Source organism: Pleurodeles waltl, chromosome 7 (assembly GCF_031143425.1).
Source record: "Pleurodeles waltl isolate 20211129_DDA chromosome 7, aPleWal1.hap1.20221129, whole genome shotgun sequence".
Classification (NCBI taxonomy): domain Eukaryota; kingdom Metazoa; phylum Chordata; class Amphibia; order Caudata; family Salamandridae; genus Pleurodeles; species Pleurodeles waltl.
In genome coordinates, this window is record NC_090446.1 from 666,563,904 (window position 1) to 666,572,545 (window position 8,642).

Consider the following 8,642-nt stretch of genomic DNA (forward strand, 5'->3'; position numbering starts at 1 on the left):
TAAGAGTTTCCACTCCATGAATGTGCAGATGGTAGGCCTGGTGGACCAGTCCATCTCCCACATCAGTGCCAAATATCCTGGGTCGGTTCATGATGCCTTTGTTCTGAGGAATAGCAGCATCCCAAGTGTGATGACCCAACTACAGAGGCACAGGGTGTGGCTTATAGGTGAGCCTTGGTCCCCACCCAGTGTATGTTGGTGTATGCCTCTGCTGTTGGCCAAATAGGATAGTGTGTGGCTAAATGTTGTCCCTTGATACTTGCAGGTGATTTTGGCTACCCAAACCTATTGTGGCTGCTGACCCCTGTGAGGAATGCCAGGACAAGGGCTGAAGAACATTATAATGAGGCACAAGGGCAAACCAGAAAGATCATTGAGAGGACCTTCGGCCTCATTGAAGGCCAGGTTCAGGTGCCTCCACCTGACAGGTGGATCCCTGTGCTACTCACCTGAGAAGGTCTGCCAGATAGTAGTGGCATGCTGCATGTTGCACAACCTGGCCCTCAGACGCCATGTACCTTTTCTGCAGTTGGAGAAGACTGGAGATGCCCCTGTGGCAACAGTGGACACTGAGGACAGTGAGGATGAAGAGGCAGAGGATGAGGATGTGGACAACAGAACAGTAGTGATCCATCATTACTTCCAATGACACACTTCACATTTCTATGACTATTGGTGTCTTCTGTGTGGCTGTGGTATGCTGGCATTACCCACTTGTTACCTCTACTTACTGTCACCTATGGATTATAATTTTACAGATGTTGGTGATATGACAACAATGTCCTTATGTGATCACTACAGAAAGCAATAGGTCATTCATTCTATGCTCTCACTATGTACAGTTCATTTGCAATGAATGTAGCTGTTTCAATCAATACAAACTTGCAATACATGAAATACTAGTACTCAAGTTTTATCCAAGGGTGTTTCTTATAGTGCTAAGAAATTGAGGGGAAAGTGCAATGGAATGGGGTGATGATGGAGGAAAGTCCAAGGTATTGTTCCAGTCTGTTTGTAGCACAGGTGCAGTGTCCAAGGGACCATAGAAAGGGGAGCAATGGCAGGTCAAGGAGGACAAGGTGACTGACTGAGACACAAGGGGGACAATCAGGAGAGTCTAATTTCCTGCTGGTGGTCTTGGCAAGTGTCTCTAGCTTCTGTCTGGGTCGCAGGGAACGTTTGCGGGGTGGTTCACCTTCTGTAGGGGGAGGGATGCTGGTGGCCTGTGGGTCCTGTGGTGGGGCCTGCTTGCCACTAGCGACAGCGGAAGTGGAGGGCTGTTCAGTTGACTGGCTAGTGGAAGGGGCTCTCTGGTGTGCTGTTGACTCCCTCAAGATGTTGGCCATGTCTGCCAGCTCCCCTGCTATGGAGATCAGGGTGTTGTTAATGGCCTACAATGCCTCCCTGATCCCCTGATACTGTCCCTCCTGCAGCTGCCTGTTCTCCTGCACGTTGTCAAGGATCTGGCCCATCGTGTCCTGGAAATGTTGGTAGACTCCCAGGATCTCAGAGAGTGGCTCTTAGAGAGTCGGTTCGCTGGTCCTGTCCTCCCCCAGGTGCACAGCAGTCCTCCCAGTGTCCCTGTTGCCCTGTGCCTCTGTCCCCTGAACGGTGTGCCCATTGCCACTGACCACAGGTCCCTGATTGTCTTGTGGGTCAGAATGTGGTGGGTGTTGTTTTGTTGGCGTAATGGTATGGGTTTTGGGACCACCACTTTATCATTGACCTTTGGGCTGGCGGATTTGTGTATGTGGCTGTACTAGATAAGTGTGCGTGTCATAATATGGTGAATGGATATCTGCCAACATGGCGAAATGTTCGCGGCCGTCAGCGTGGCGGTGAGCATGATTTACTGCCAGTGTCATAATGAAGGCCTATGTGTTTTATGGGCTACTTGTGTTAATTTCCCCCTCCACTTTATTTGCATTTTACTTTGAGTTTTAGAAAGTGCTAAATTGTTCGTGTCTTGGGGGCATTCTGTATTAATTCCTAATGAGTGAATTTCTGATTAACCATGTGTACGTATATAGAGATTTCAACTTTAGATGGCTATTCACACTGGTTTTGTTATATTCTGAGATGGTTGCTGTATTTTTCCTGTTGTTCAACTGAGAGTGCAAAAAATAGTCCTTTGTTTGTTTTAAGAATGAAATGTGTAAATACACACTCTACGCATTATGAACAGCGTGCAATAAAGTGTTTTTTCACTGCATTTCCAGAGAGAACGCTTCATTCAGTTTTTCTATGTTTTGATTTACGATCAGCTGCTCTGCTGGTTTTTGATGCTCCACCCCTTGAGGGTCCAGGAGTCGGGTAGAAGTATTTCACTATGTACACACACACACATATATATATATTATATATATATATATATATATATATATATATATATATATAATATATATATATATATATGTGTATTTATGTGTTCACTGAAAAGAAAAGGTAACAGGGACATTATGGTCAGGCTCATATACCATAAAAATTCACCTGTTATAGGTATTTCAAGTAACTATAACTTGCGCCATTCAGTAACTATAACTCGTGACCCCACCCATGCACAGTTGTATCCTCATTAGTTTTACTGCAAATATTACAGCAACATTATCACCGATCTTATCAAAGATGTCATGAATGCTGTATTTTGTAGAGTAATTAGCAGTTCATGATGAGGCCTGAGTTATAGTTACCTTAAGGCGTGAGTTATAGTTACTTGAAATAACTCTAACAAGTGATTTTTTATGGATTTGTGCATTTAAAATGTGAGCCTAATCATAACGTCCCTGTAACCTTTAGCTTTTTAATTGAATTTCCGTGTGTTTTAAATTCTATTTCCTAACTATAACTTTCATTACTATACGTTAATTCAAGCCCCAGTGTGAATGCACTCCAGCCATTCAGGATGGCAGTTGGGCACAGGGCCTGGCCTGCGGCCAGACTCTGTTGTCAACTCCTATAACCACCCAGGCCCACCATATTCATGGCCTTTGGCCGTGCACTGCGGCAGTTAGCTGCAGGTCTGCCTACCTCCAGCTGATTTAAGCCAGAGGGACCACATCCCCCAGGGCCTGGCCTTCTATCTTTTTTTTTAGGTAAGTGGCTCATGCAGAACCCAGTCTGATCTCTGCCCCAGGAACCCCATCCCCCATGGCGCGGCCTAATTGTGGCCCAAATATTTTTTTGAGGGAGTAGGGCTGTGTGGACCCCCTCCCCAGGCTGATCTCGGCCCGGCAACCTAATCCCCTGGGGCTAGGCCTAAATATTTAATTTTGTTTAGGGGATAGGGTGCCATGTGCCCCCCCCACCCACCCCAGGCCATTCTCGGTCTGGGGCCCCATACCCCAGAGTCCAGCCTAAATACATTTTTTGGGTGGAGGGCGACCTGTGCCCCTCTTCCCCTGGCTAATTTTGGCCCCTGGATCCTTACAGGTTACCGAGTGTGCATTGCGACCACGGGGGAACTTCAAAGCCCCCATTGTCCCAGCGAGCTCCCTGCCTCCTGCGGGAGAAGGCTTTGTTTGAAATCAGGCAGCTTCCTGTTTGCAAAAGCAATTTTTTACTCTGTTTCCCTGCCTGCAGTCAGGGAAACAGAAGAAACCTCTGCTGCGAGCAAGAGAGAGCTGTTTGACAGCTCTTGCTTACTTAGAGCAGGAGTGTTTGCCGTGACTAGGCAGCAGCTGCCAAAACTGCTGCCAAGTCACAGTAAACATCTATGGTCCAGGACGGGGCACCCCTGGACATAGCAGGAGCCTGCCTTGGGGGATGGCAGTTCCCAGGGCCATTAATAGCTCCTTGAGGGGGGCCACGCTGCCACCCTCCAACAAAGAAATAGCCCCAGGGAGGTGGTGGTCCCTAGGCTGTGGAGGAGCCAGGCAGCTCCCCCACATTCTAATTTATTAATGCCCCTGGGAAGGTGGCAATCCCAGGGGCTGTGGAGGGACCGAGTGGGTCCCTGCATCACATTGAGTTCAAGCCTCAGCGAGGTGGTGGTCCCCTGGGTGTTGAAGAGCCATACACCGAACATATTTTATTGTTTCTGTACCAAGCGCTAGCTTTCTGACAAATTTGATGTAATTCCATCCAGCGATTGAGGCTGTAGTCGTGTTCAAAATCTATGGGAAAATGAATAGAGAGTATGTGTTTTGGTGCCACCCCTTTTTTCTTAGCCCTCACTTGACAAATCACTCTGAAAGTTTTAAAACAGCAGCTGAACTGAACAAAATATACGTTTTGAAAATTTCGCGAAGATTCGTCAAGTGGCGCCAAAGTTATTATCAAAACAAAAAACACTCTTCCTATGGAAACTACTAGATCCTCACTGTAAATACCTACTGGCAACCACCAGTTAGTAATATATATATATATATATATATATATATATATATATATATATATATATAAATATATATATGTACATGTTGGGGTGTCCCAAACACTTATGAATGGGGAATATGTGTTTGAGGGGATCCAAAAACACGTATTCACCCTTCATTTTCCCATAGGGATTTTGAACATGACTACAGCCCGACGCTCTGGACTGAATTACTCAAAATTTGGCAGAAAGCCAGCGACTGCCAGTAGGTAGCTAAGACCATGTACCCATTGAAAAAGTGTTTTTCCACTTCCCTATACCTTTGATGCTGTTTGATGAATCTTCACAAAATCTTCCAAACAAAGGCCCTCATTACAACCCTGGCGGTTGGTGTTAAAGCGGCAGCAACCCACCAACAGGCCGGCAGTAAAAAAATTGGATTACACCCACGGCGGAAACCGCAAACATAGACAGCCACTTTAACACTGAGACCGCCAGAGTGGTAGCAACAGACTCCGTGGCGGTCACTGCCAACAGACAGGTGGAAGACAATGTACTGCCCACCCTATCATGAGAGGCCAATCCGCCAGCTTTTCCTGGGCGGTACCAATGACAACAAAAGCATGGCGGAAACAGTACATCGAAGGGGAACCACTCACCTTTCGACACTCCACAAAGAATCAGGACGCCATGCAGCCCGAATTGCAGATCCTCCCCATGTTGGTGTATCTTCTCATACACCAGGAAGTAGAACGAAGGCAGCGACGATGGTGAGTACTGCACCTAGCACTCAGGGGAGGGGGGAGGGAAAAGGGAGTGACACACACACGCGGCACGCAACACCCCCACCCCACACCCTCACCCACAACACCATACACACTAACACGTCCAACAACATTACTGATACACCCGTCACCCCTTGGAAGAACGCAAAGACAAAAGAAAGTGAGTTTAACCAGTGTTATATTGAACATTCAGATATAGTAATAGATTTTTAAATATTCAGAATACACAAATATTTACATTATGTACCCAGGGCCGTACACTGTCCCTTGTAAATGTCTGTGGACCAGTGGTCCCAAAAAACACGGGCGACACATGACACATGCCTCAAAACGGAGAGAACACTGCAGGGGCATCAGGTAAAAAAAACACAGGCACCTCAGGGGGAAGGGAAGGGGGGCCACCTCAGCCAGAAGATGGTATGACGCCACTGCTCCTCGAGGGGGCTACATGCCCACAGCGATGTCATGGGGAGTGCAAGGCCACAGTCTCTTAAGTGGGTGGTTTGCCCACTGGTTCTGGAGGGGCCATTGTGCCCAGTCTGCTTCATCCTGCCAAGGATTGGGGGAGTGGATGCATATCTTCTCTGGTTCTGGAGGGGGCATTGTGCCCAGTCTGCTTCATCCTGCCAAGGATAGGGGGAGTGGATGCCTTTCTCCAATAGTTCTGGAGGGGGCATTGTGCCCAATCCGCTTCATCCTGCCAACGTTTGGGGGAGTGGATGCCCTTCTCCACTGGTTCTGGAGGGGGCATTGTGCCCAGTCTGCTTCATCCTGCCAAGGATTGGGGGAGTGGATGCCTTTCTCCACTGGTTTTGGAGGGGGCATTGTGCCCAGTCTGCTTCATCCTGTCAAGGATTGGGTGAGTGGAGGGGGCATTGTGCCCAGTCTGCTTCATCCTGCCAAGGATTGGGGGAGTGGATGCCTTTCTTCACTGGTTCTGGAGGGGGCATTGTGTCCAGTGATGCTGCACCTGAGGTGTGGCAGTTACCACTCTCTCACCTTGGTGTCTGAGCCACGAGATGTGCATGGAACAGGTAGCATGATACACCATGGAGGCAGAGCCACTCTCCATCCTGCAGCGACTTAGGCTGCAAACTGCTGGTAGTGCCAGTGCTGGTGCTGGTGCCTCATGTGGTGTGTCCAAGGTCCAGGACATCACCTGCAGCCTCGGACGGCTGCCCACTGGTGATGCTGCTGACGTCAGATGTAGTGGCACCGGCTGGACACATGGTGGTGCAGATGGTGGTGGCAGTGGCTGCAGCAGAGATGCTGCTGGTGCTGTCCATGGTGCAGGTATTTGTAGTGGTGTGGGGAGCCACCAGACTGTCTCCGGCAGCCTCGGATGGCTGATCCTTTGGGAAGATGCTGCTGACTAATGTTGTGGCAGCGGCGGTGCAGGTGGCGGGCATGTGGCGGTGCAGGTGGCAGTTGTTGCAGCGTTGGTGACCGTGGTACAGGTCGCTGGCAGCTCTGGGGAAATGGTAGTCACCAGCCCCTCATCATAAGGATTCGTGCCCTGGGGTGACTTGGCCTTTGTCTTGTGTCCCTTCCCCACCTTGCTAGTCACAGCTGGGACCTTGCCACTGTCCTCCTTATGTTTGGATGAGGCCTTGCTGGGTGGGTGGTGTGACTTTTCACTGCTGCCTGCTGGCCTCTTCTTGACCTTGGCAGGAGGCTGAATCGGGTGGTCCTTTCCATCTGTAGGTGGCACACTGGCACCTTCGAGCCTCCCAGACTTGCAGGGACCACAGTGGACGCAGATTTGGAGGCTGAGGTGCTGGACTGGGATATAGACATCCTGGCCCTAGTGGAAGGACAGGGGGGAGGTGTAGGGAAGAGGTTAATGTTAGCTAGGAAAAGTTTTTTAGACACACTGGGACGGGAAGATGGAGGGGGTGTGGGAGTGGAGGAAGAGGTAGTGGTTGTAGGAGGTGTACGTCTGCTGAGTTTGGGTGAAGGTGCATGGGCTGGAGGCTGTTGTGAGGTAGACGGCTGTTGAATGGCTCATAGACACACTGAGAGAGGACACAGGGGACGTGTGAATGGTTGTTGGGGTGGTGATTGCACAGGAGTGGTGTGTTGTGATGGGCGTGCTGGTGATGGAGGGAGTGGCTGATGATGTAGTGCATGCAGGTGTGAGTGGAGACGCTACTGGAAGGGAGGTGGAAGACGAGGAGGAGGGGGACACAGTGGAGGCAGAGGATGTTGGTATGTGTGCATGGGGATGGTGCTTGTGTGAGTGCCTGTGTGATGATGTGTCATGCTTATGTTTTCCTGAGCCACTTTTGTGTGTTGATGTGTATGCATGCTGGTCTGAAGGTGTGCTTGGGATAGGCTGAGGTAGAGGTGATTGGGCCTAGGTAGTGGAAGTTGGAGGGGGGAGGCTGGACACAGGGATAGTGGCTGCCATCTGTGCTGAGGCCAGAGCCTGAAATGCTCTCTGTTGGGCCGCCACAACAGAATGAATGCCCTCCAGGTTTGCATTTGTTTGTTGCAAATGCCTCTCGACACCCTGGATGGCATTCAGAATTGTTGCCTGCCCAACAGTGAGGGATCTCAGGAGGTCAATAGCCTCCTCACCGAGGGCACCAGGGCTGACTGGGGCAGGGTCTGTGGTGCCTGGTACGAAGGAGATGCCCACCCTCTTGGGTGAGCGGGCACGGGAAACATGCTGAGGGGCTGCTGGGAGGGTGGTGCTGGTGGGGGGATGGCGGCTGTACCTGTTGTTGGGATGGGCACAAAGGTGACCACCACCGCCAGGTAGCTTCAATCAGAGGAGGAGTCGCTGTCACTGGTCTCCCCTCCTGTCCCCGTCGTGGAGCCCCCCTCGCCCTCCGTCCCACTGGTGCCTTCACCCTCCATGGATTCACCCTCATGGGCCATGTGGGATGCAGTTCCCTCCGTCGCCCGTGCCTCAGCTCCTCCACTAGATGATGCTAATGCACACAACAACAGGCTGACAAACCAAGAAGGGGGGAAGACAGAGGACACACATGGTCAATGCCAGCAACACCACTACACTTGGCGGACACAACACACACTGAGCTGCCCTATGCTCTAGGCCTTGCCCAACCACTCCCTATTGTAGTCACCAGCCCATGGGGTACAATACCTAATGCCAGCACCTGCACACCTGACACCCACAGGTCCCTGCACACTAGTAGTTGCCCAGTTGTACCATTGGGGAAGGGGTGCTTCTGAGCCTGCAAACAAGGGACCCATCCTGTCATGATCGCCCTGGCCTATGGGCACCCACAGCCCAAATCCCCCACCCAGCTAGTTCCTAATGCATGCAAAGTCAGCTTTCTGAAACTGTACTCACTCACCCCTTTGTGGCTACTGTGATGCCCTCAAGCGCCCATCCAACTCCGGATATGCCACCGCCAGGATGCGAAACATCAGGGGGGTCATGGTGCGACGGGCACCCCTTTCACATTGGGAGGCCAGCCCCAGCTGGGCCTCCGCTGTCTTCTTGGTCCAGCGGCGCAGGTCCTCCCATCTCTTGCGGCAGTGGGTGCTCTGTCTGTGATAGACCCCCAGGGTCT